General features: G+C 34.4%; 1 long non-coding RNA gene across 1 annotated transcript; it reads right to left on the bottom strand.

The window, feature by feature from the left end:
* Positions 1-806: 806 nt before the first annotated feature.
* LOC122074592 lies at positions 807-4,053 on the bottom strand. The gene is made up of 5 exons (XR_006139003.1): positions 3,877-4,053; positions 2,745-2,843; positions 2,532-2,596; positions 1,733-2,102; positions 807-1,416 (listed from the first exon to the last, which is right to left on the bottom strand). It is a non-coding gene; the product is annotated as an uncharacterized LOC122074592 (long non-coding RNA).
* Positions 4,054-11,121: the final 7,068 nt, after the last annotated feature.

Consider the following 11,121-nt stretch of genomic DNA (forward strand, 5'->3'; position numbering starts at 1 on the left):
CAGCTCTCGGATATATATATATATATATATAATACTAATGAAACAAATTAGAATGCCAATTTTGTCTCATACTGTATCTTCAAAAGAAGAGAACTGACTTATATAGAATTACCTTGGTGATAGAATTTTGCATTATTTTATGAAAAATAAAATAAAAAATCTATTTGTAACCAAGACAGCGACAGCATTTTAATCATAATTTTATTTTTTTACTATTCATTCTATAATTCACACATTTGGAGATGATTCTAGAATCCTAAATGAGTCATACAGAGGCGGCTGAACCTGAGGTTGAGTTGGAGATCAATGATTTCCTGATCAGCAGTCATTGTTAATCGAAGATCAGCCAAGCTAAAGTACTCCATTAAGCACAACAGACCTCCATGCCAAGGCCCAAGTGCGTAGATGTGTTTCTTATTTTTGGCCCTCAACATAATTCTAGATCATGTATTCCTTTTTACTTTTTTTTTTTTCTTTGTTTGGTAGTAACAGCTCATGCACGAATCCATCCTCTTGCATATGGAATCCATATCTCCTCTCATATGGAAACATTTCCTTATTGAGGATGACTCTTACCATTATTCAATGATTACCAATCAGTATCTATATGAAGTTGAATAATGGTAGGAGTCCATTTATAGTCCAGCGAAAGGTTTCCACGTGAGAGGATGTGATTTGGATTCGATGCCAAGCGTGCATGTGCTGTTAGGTAGAATATTCCTTCTTACCAGTGAGATCTCTAACCCAAGATCCAAGATACTCCCTTTGGAAGTGTTGACAATATGCCCAGTAGGCTTATGTTTTGGATTAAAAAAAGAAAAAAAAAAAAAAAAAAAAAAAAGTTATTATTACTAGGCTTAAAGCTCAATCCGGTAAACCCACCGTCCGTTTTTCATTTTCAATTCAACGTTGCAACAAAAACCATGTAAAAGGAAGCAAGCAAAAAATCGAACCTGAATTATATATCATGTACATCATCATCCTTAAAGGGGGTTTTTGTTTGATATCGATCGTTCATGTTCCTCATACCACATTTACCCACCATTACCATCTCCTTACCTAGGGCTCCTTAAAAGTTTCATTTGAATGTGCATCCAAAACATTTTGCTATGTTATCAAAATAATAATAATAATAATAATAATAATAATAATAATAATAATAACAATAACAATAAAATTTACAGATAAAATATATTATTATTAGATATGTTAAAAAATTTAAACAGTTTATACAATCACAAAGGTTATTGATTACAAAAGTTTATTTTTTAAGTTTGAAAATTTCACTTTCCTTTCCTTAAATTTGCTTTGCAACAAAACTGAGAAAGGTTTCTTAATAACATTTATGTGTCTCGAGATCTGCATAGCTTTCTTTTCCAGCTTCTTAAACCAAATGCCACAAGCATTACAAAGGATCTGCAAAAGTTACGAAAACATAAAAGAGTTTTACTACGAGTTGGGATCTAAATCAATCATCAATTGTCATTTAAGGTTTTATTTGGAAAAATCGTGTAAGACTAAACCCGATTTCAAATGCATTCCAAGCTGCATTTGATATGTATTCTGGAAATATATACTAGGTTTAATATGGATTCTGAAACAAGAAAATAAAGAAAAAAAACAGATTTCAGAATATGCTTTAAACCCAGAAAATATTTCACGAATTCATACCAAAAGCAGGATAAATGTGAACAAAAGTTAATAGAGCTTCATGCAGTCACAAGAACCATACCTTGGGGCCTCGAGGCCAATGGGCTAGAGTGATATACTGATGTACTGTTCCTCTTACAGAGTGTACATGCCTTGGAGCCATCAAGGGGATTCAGGGCAGCCACCTCAGCTCTCTAAAATGGGTTGTTGATGTTACTTAGAGGGACTCCTTGTCATCAATAGGTTGGGTGGTGCCAAAGTCGAATCTTGTTCACCATACTTACCTCTTGAGTGTGGGGATGATGGAACGACGAGGGCAAAGAGATGCATTACTGGTGTTTCCCCCAAGAAATCTATGAACCCAATAGTGTTGTTATTGTTGTTATTGTTGTTGTTGAGGGTGACATGGTCATAGAGGTAACCCATGGTTGAAATGCACTTGCTCCAGTTCCCTACTTGTTACCAACAAAAGGAGAGAGATACATCATTTATGATTCTTTTTATTTTTTGAATAAAGTATACTCTTATTCATTTGAAGGCCAATGATATAGTCAAAGAAGCCAATGAGTGTCGACGCCACACAGATTTGAATATGCCCCATTCAATATCCATTCCTGAAACCGTTCTTGGGGCTCAAAAAATTAATTTCTAAGGGAAAATTATATTCATTACATGTAAGAAATCTTGAATCTAGTGTTGGGGTTTCTTTTTTATTTTTCTTCCTTCTTTTGAGTCAATAAATGTATTGTCGCTTTTCCTTAGGGGGTTATTGAATGTTGTTCTCCACATTCACACACATACATTCATATATATATATAAAGAGAGAGATTATAAGTTTCAATTGAAAAATCATTAATTACATAAAACAAAAATGGACAAACCTCTTATAATCTTCTGGTAAATCGTTCATCCGATCTGTACACACATCCTCTATATCAGTGATTAACTGAAATGGAGAGATCATTATTACTTCCATGAACAATACTATTTAGTGACTAAATTGAGCAATGAATTCTTTACCAAAAATAAAAAATAAAACAAATAAAAAAAAAAGGTTCGAGCACTGATTTAGCATGGGTTGAATGAGACAATACCTTGAAATTATAAAGTAAGAGAGGTGCACTTTGTAAGAGAAATTCCACAGCACCGATGACTAAGATGGACCAATTAATAGAATGATTTGGCCCAATTATCTGCGAAACAACAATAATACAGTAAGTCATTCTAAAAAACAAGATGTGATCTTCCATCATGCCTTAATAAATAAAAAAGGCCATGGTGGTTTCCACCGTTGTAACCGCGATTATAGTATATAGGTAGAACTGGATGATAATATATGAAACTCAAATCAATTTTTGAGGATGAACCATTAATCTTTAGTGTGGATGTTATGTCCCTTTAATGGAATTCTTAATCCAAGCAACCTTCTTTAGTATGGGGAATCAATTCTATCAAGTAATGGAATAATTTAGGATAAATACCACCTTGAAATCTATAAGCTAAGAGACAATCATGGGTAAAATAGAAAAGAAAAAAAGGAAAAAAAGAAACCCAATTAGCTATAACAACTATAGTGCTCTATGGCTGCGTTTGATAACCACACACACACACAAAATCTTCCAAAATAGAGAAGAAAAAGCCAAAATGGGTTTCGATAAAAATTGGTTTAACACATTAGAACATGTGAAAAAATGAGAATGGATCCACTGCTCTTACAATCGCATAGTCCTACATGTGTGGATCCAACTTCTATCCTTTTTTTTATTTTTTTCATATATACTCCTCTCCACCCTTATAATGACAGAAAATAGGATAAGTGTTGGATCTACAATCAAGTGATTACAGTAGATCCAATCTCTGAAAAAAGTATGGGATATTAAAGGGCTCAAATGATGTTCCATCTTTCAGGTCATGTCCAGAACCAAATATAAGAGCCTCGAGAGAACAGATTATTAGCAGAACAAGGTGGGTGGGTTGTTCTTCCAAGAAGAAGATTTCCACACGCCTTGATCACAAGAAAAATAGGGAGTCGGGCGAGGGAGATAAGGGATGGTATCATGCTATCCTATTAGATCCAAAAGGAATACCAAGAAGAAACAAGTATAAGAAAGCTGTTAATGGGGTGACTGAAAATTCAATCACAAAGATAAACGCAGAATCCAAGGAATAAAAGAAAAAAGAAAGTAGGGAATTTGCATTTAATCTGTTGAGTAAGGAGACTCATACCATGGCGAATGATGTGCACTTTCTCAATTTTTCTCCCCTTCTATCTCCGATCACTTTCTTCTGGCGTCCTCTGCTTCCTAGTCGTTCTATGTGTAAACACCTGAGCAGAGAGGGAAGAGAGGTCTGAGACTTTCTGTCTTTGTGAGTGTTTCTTCTTCTTCGACATTGGAGAGAAGGTTTGGTTTAAATAGTAGGATTGAGAGAGAGGATAGGGATGGATGGGCGGTTGTGAATCGTGATTCACCATAAAGAAAGTTTTTTAGGGATAAAGCCTGACCATCCACGAAGGCCTTGCCTTTCCTTTTTTCACCTTTTGCATGCCACGCATGGTTTTATAGTGCACACGGTATCTTGGGTAACCGTTATCCCAAAAACCGATATGATATCGATACAAGTTGGCATTAGATCATCGCCCATATCAAATAGAAATACCTTAGATTTTTCCTTAAAAATAATATTTTAACATTCAACCATTATAATATCAATCAGGTAACAGATTCAATAACATGCAAACCCGATATTTCCTACTAGATATAAATGTTGTCACAGTTTACCCAGTGTAGATTGTGACATTGAAATCTTCATGTGAAGTGCACATGCACCCTGTGAAAAAAAAAAAAATCAATATGTTCATACTAGCTTTTTTTTTGGGTAAATAAGTTGGTAGGTGAGTATTCTATGGCTAAGAACACGTGAGTTTATTTCCTTTGAACGTACGTTCACTTGCACTTACAAGTTATATAATGACATTTGTCTCACTATTATATTGTACTTTTTCATAAACGACAAAATGTCATTGTTTAGTTAGCACGAGATACAAGCTCTTCCGGGCTTGACATCGATTGAACATTTCAAGGCTTTGAAGGGGCAATTCGTGGTTTCAAAAAAAGAAAATTTTCAAAATTTAATTCATCAAATCTTCACTACATTGTTTTCTCACAATTTTTTTTATAGAAAATAAAAAGTAACATTAACAACCTCAATCATCCATCCAATTAAGTTTCTAGGGCTAAGATTAGAAACAATAATAAACCCTAAACTTACTTTGCAATGGACCAATTGAGCTGATCCATTGAAGGAAAAAAACTTGAAAACTTGTCTTCAATTTTTAGAAAAAATAAATAAAAATAAAACCTTCAAAACTTATCTACCCAATTGTGGTCCCTATGCCAACACACATGGGGAAGTGGAGCTAAGGCATGGGCATCTTTTCACAATCTAGTTTTATTTCCCATGTGTAAACGTGTGAAACACTATCAGATGGCATTATTTTTCTCTGATTAAAATCCTAAAGCTATAACCAGTTACAATTACATATTATAACTTCTATGATTGCATAGACTCCCCAGCCGGGAGAAAACTTGTCTTCAAGTTTTAGAAATTAATCTAGCACACAAGCATTGTATAAGGAAGATGCATTTCCTCATTTCTGATTGAATGAATATCACATTTTCACTATACACAATCCAATCCAATCTGATCCATTAATAGAGTTCATGACTTTGACAAGTTAATGTTGAGCAGCAAAGTAAAAAACTCCAACTATGTAATACCCCTCCCTATTTCCAATTTAAATGGGTTTTCTATTTTCTTTTGCAAAAATCTTGTGTGATTCAGCTTGGGGACCTAACCCAAACCATTGTGTACCACCCCTCCCTAGTTCCAATTTACATGTTTGTGATGGTAATATATATAATAGTTTTATATGTAATTATAGATATCAATGTCATTAATGGGAACAAACAAGATAGTAGTTGGAATGGTTTGAAAATAGGACAAAAGAGACAAAGGGGAGTTAAAGATGAGAGGCTTTTTGGGTTGGGATGATCATGTATGTATGACATTGCACAAAAGGGAATAATATAATATATAAATATTAATTTCATTGCACAAAGAAGGGGGGCTTGTCTATTGTCGGTGGAGAAGAAAAGGAGAGGAAGAGTGAGATAAAGTTGGGTGGGACCTACCTATCCTCTCACCATTAACTCACCTCCCTCATTTGTTAGCTAAGAGACAAAGAAGAAAATCAAGAAAAGAAGAAGATAAGAGAAGAGAAAGGGGGGGAATGCTCACGTACTAAGAGAGAGAGAGAGGGAGGGACATGTGTGAGAGTGATGGATGGAAAGAGAGAGAGTGAGAGACATGGACATGAGCAAGGGATAGGTGGAGAGAGAAAGGGAAAGGAAGAGTAGGGGTTTGTTTGTAAAGGGAGGATGTGCATACAAATCTTTCAATAAGAAAGAAAGGAAAGAAAAGAAGGGAAAGGAAAGAAGAGAGTTAAGAGGGAGATGGACTATTGAGGTGGCTGTGATTTTCTCAAATTCAGGTAAAGAAAGTGGAGGAAAGGAGAAGGAGATGACTCTAACGATTTTGGTGGAGAAAGAACTTCACAATTGAAATTTGAGAAAAGAAAGAGGAAGTGGAGGTGAGGTTTTTAGCTTTTCAAACCTTAGTTCTTCCATAGTTACATTAGTTTTAAAATAAAGAGAAGGAGAGAGAGAAGTGAGTTGGGAGAGGAAGCTGCTGCTAAGGCCAGGTTGCAGCCCAACCTCACGGCTTACTACTGTCCAACTGAGGTCTTGGCTTGTCCTCCCTTATTTTGGTATTTTTAAATCAACTTTGTTTAGCATAATTATGAAAAAGATTTGAAGTAGCTATAGTTAGAAGAATCCCACTGTTATTTAAATTTTAAAAGGGCATTGTCTGAATGAGTTCAAAAGAGGAACCTACTTTAAGGAAATTGAAATATACATGGAACCTAAGACACTAAAGCTGATTTGATTATATTGGAAGTCTTCTAAGAGATCAGCTCCGATGGTAAAGAGTAAAGAAAAAGAAACAAAAGAAAGGAAAAGTTTGTGGCTACGTATATATGAAATGATTGTGTAACATGGCCCTACTAAAGTCCTACTAAAACTAGTAATATGGATTTGTCATAATCATTAGAGAACATAGTGGGCCATGATCAAATAAGTTAACTACCCACTACCTTAGTCAATATTTTTTTATTAAAGTACTACTAAGAGTCAATTACGTACCATGGACTGCTGTGTAATATGAAAGTTCGATCATTAGAGGAATTCTTGAATTCCAAGAGTACGCAGTCAGCCCAGACGCACTTTACCAAAACGGCCATAAATTCTTTTATAAAATAGTAAATGACATTCCGTCGTTTTTGTAAGAAAATAGACTCATAGATCTTTCTATCCATATAGGGCACGGATACTAGTTCCTTTGGAATTGGTTCAGGTTTGACATGAAATTTACCCAAAAACAGAGGACTGCAGTTACTATTTTCAACTTCAGTCCTGCGGCATTGTCTTGTGGACCTACTTCGGGTTGTTAGGCCATTTAGAAATGCTCCCACATCAATCGGAGATTAAGAAACCTATGTATTAGCCTAAGTATATGATTTGGTTAGATGGTGAGTTTAAAGTAAAAGGATCAAGTCCGGCAGTCGGTAGCATATATAACAAAGTAAAGCTTAAGTTTAGGAGTGATTACATATTGGAGTCATTGAGTTTGAAGTAATAAATTCTTATGTAGGTGATATAATTGTCAGAGAACGTTAGTAGAAAATAGTTCTCACAGTAATTTTTGGACATCATCTACAGGTGAGGGAATTTGACCATATCCTTGCATGTTTTGCCATTTACAGTATATATATATATATATATATGTATGTCATTGCCTCTAAGATCTGTTTTATGTTTTTATATGTATCAAAATATATTTTTCATGATTTTCTTTGTAAGTGTGAGGCATGATAGACATAAGATAAAATTAAGGAGTAAAATGAACCGAAGCTAAAAGTTGTCAAAGTCCTTTTCAACAAAGGAACTGAGAAGGATAATGGGGTCTTTTAATGCCCACCCTGCTGGTATGGGACAGTCAGGGGAGGACCAATAAAGGCTTCATCAATATCCCGCTTCACCCAAATGTTAAAATTGACAGTGACAACTGGATGCCGAAGTTGGTAAGCAAGACAGCAAAGAATGAAAGATAAAAGAAAAGATTAAAGATACACTCTCAAGACACAACCAAATTCTTTGAGCTAAAGAGCAAGAAAAGGGCGAGGCGTTGAGAAAGCAGCTTATGGGATGAATTCTCAAAACACGACCCAGATCCTTTGAGCTAAAGAGCAAGACAAAGGCAAGGCGTTGAGGGAAAACATCCTACCCAAAGGAAAGAAAGTAAAGGTAAAAGAATAAGAAATAGAGTAAGAAAGAAAATATAGGTTAAAGAAGAAAAAAGATAATGTTGAGGTTGATGATTATTTGATTTTGAATGCCATGCATATCAGTATATGTATGATCAGATATATTATATTTTCAGATTTATGCATTCACAAAAGTAGCACGTGATTTGTATAATGTTTCTTTAATCATGCATGTTTTACTTCATGATATGATTGTGTTTTCCTCACTAAGCTAGTTGAGCTTACCCCATGATATATAACTATTTTACAGAGCCAGAACTTGTGCCATGTCATTGTGCACAATGTGTATTTGGTGATAGAGGTGCTGATTTTCCTTCCTCCAAGGAATAATCTGAAGATATAACTATTCCAGACTTTGCTAGACTTTTTGAAAGAATGTTGTAATAACTTTACAATGGATTATAGTACGTTTAATGTATTTGATAGATATAGACATATTAAAACTATTAATGTGTAATGAAGTTATAAGTATGACGCTTAGCTTCCACTGTAGAAATTTTGATATGTTTTTAGATTAGTTTTCGCTGCATATATGTGTTTGGGTAAAAGAATTGTAAGATTATGTCGTTATTTAATGGTGGCTCATGAGGGCCAACACCCATATTTTACTTGGATTTGGGGGCGCTACAAAGTAAGGATCACTAATCATACCATAGGGGATTATGCATAGAACTACACTCGTTTCTCAATAAAGAAAGTCATTTTCAATCTACTCGTCTAGACACATGCTGCATAAGAAGATTAAAGCAATTTTTTTTTCTACACGAGAAAATGAACATCAAGAACATCAAACAAAAGATACAGGTTTTCATAACAAAGCAGTTTTTTAGATTGAATTACTTCTCTGTTGGTGGCCTTGCCTAAGGTGGATTAGTAGTTCAACTCTAAATTTCAGTTTTTTCTTAGATTTTTCTTGATTGGACTTCTACTCTGTTGATTGCTTTGCCAAAGATGAAATAGAGGTTCAATGTTTCAGTATATTCGTTGTATCATACATTCTTTCTCCTATTAAATATATATATATATATATATATATTTAATTTTACTAAAGGTCAGCAAAGTATAATCTAAATAAAAAAGAAATAGTTTAGAAAAGAGACTTTAGATCTCTTTTCCACCTTCGGCATATGGCCATCAGCAGAACAAAATCCCAAAGCTAAATAAACAGAACAAATTACATGAAATGAAATCTTGATCTTGCTGATTATCTTGCTAAAGTAGCAGCCAAATCAGGTATTTCTGAAACTTCTCCAAGTCTTCCAACTCACATTAAAGAAGAGGTCGTAAAAGATGCTTTAGGCAAGCCTCATTATCGTTTCTATAATGGCTGTTGAGTGCCTTTGCTGATGGCAATGCCGAAAGTGGGGGTGTTGGCTATTCAGTTCTTTTTGTTGATTGTGGTCCTTTTGTTCTTCTTTTTTAATAAAATTTGGATTTTTAGCAAAAAAAAAACAAAATCTTGGTTTCAGCAAAAAAAAAGAACATCAAACAAAAGGGTATTCTTCAAAAGCTCATTTCATAGACAAATCACTCAAACCACATTTTACATATATATGCTTCACTACATTATATATACAAAACACAAAGAACATAACCGATCATTAGACCATAAATTTGAAAAAGCTTGATAGTATCTTCCCTAAAAAAAATAAAAATAAAAAAATAGACAAATTACAAAACTAGTAAAATGAAAAATTCAGGAAAATTCTCCTCCTATTCAGCCTGGAATATGATTAGAAGTAGAAACCCAAAAATCCCTTGGTTCTCTCTTATTTTGATAAAGGCTTTCAGAAAAGGATATTGGTGTTTGGTTGGCGGTTGATGTATAGGAAGCTTCCAACATATGATATCATTGTTGGGAAGGGGATTCCTATTGTTTCCAAGTGTAATCTGTGTAGTTCGGATGCAGAATCTTTTAATCACACTTTTACTACCTGTAGATTCTCGGTTGCTGTTTGGAAATTATTTCTATACTGTTTTGGGATTTCTTGGCATGATCCATGCGACCTCTATGAGCTATCTCTTTGGTGGATTAGAAGAGGCGGGTGTTGGCTGTCAAAGATCCATGGTCTATTGGTTTTGTTGTGGTTGCTAACAACACTTGCAAGGAAAAGAATGAGAGATGCCATGGGGGACCAATGAAGTCAATTTTCCATATTTTTTACAAAGTAAAGCACGAAGGTGGAATTGTGATCCAAATGGTTTTCAGTTTGTATATTCTCATTCTCTTTTAATGAAATACTTTGCTGACCTTTAGCAAAAAAAGATATTCAAAGATTCCATAATCTACAACTCGTACAGCTTGGCATATTGTCTTCTAGATCAATTTTGGAATCATAACACCTAAAATAAAGAATCAATCGATTGGATACTTTTAGTTGTGCAAGTCCAAAAATATAATAGTTGCTCTAAATGGTTTTAAACCCATAACATCCCCTTGCAAAAAAAAAAAAATTGTGCTTATGAGAGACAATATAAAGAAAATATCACATACAAGCCTGTGAGAGCCTATTATGTACAAGACAATATAAATAATGTGGTGGGTGGTCAAGTAACATAAGCTATCAAGGATCGGTTCTTCAGTTTAGGAAACTTGAATGTGGATGAAAACAACCTTGGAGTCTTTGAAGAGGGAAATGCATCGACGCCCTTTCTTTTTGAGATCCCTTTACAACCCTGGTTACAAAGAGAGATTTGGAAGTTCAGAAGCTTATTAACAGTAATGCAAATCACAATCACCAATTTCATTAGTGTGTAATCAAAAATGAATTTCTTCTAAGGTTCATAAAAACAACAAACGTTATGCTTTCATGTAAGATAGCATATCACAAGAACAGAAGAAAACAAAGACCAATTAATACTAATTTATAGGAGAAGTTAATGATTTGCGCATACTTTTTCAGATTCTTTCTTGAGGTCCGAGAAGCTTAGCCTTGCAAATTCTTTCTTAACCGGCAATCTCCTCATGTCCTTGCTAGTGTTCTTGCTAGTTAGATGAATTTGGATCCACCATACAATGATTCAAG

This window comes from Macadamia integrifolia, chromosome 3 (assembly GCF_013358625.1).
Source record: "Macadamia integrifolia cultivar HAES 741 chromosome 3, SCU_Mint_v3, whole genome shotgun sequence".
Lineage (NCBI taxonomy): Eukaryota > Viridiplantae > Streptophyta > Magnoliopsida > Proteales > Proteaceae > Macadamia > Macadamia integrifolia.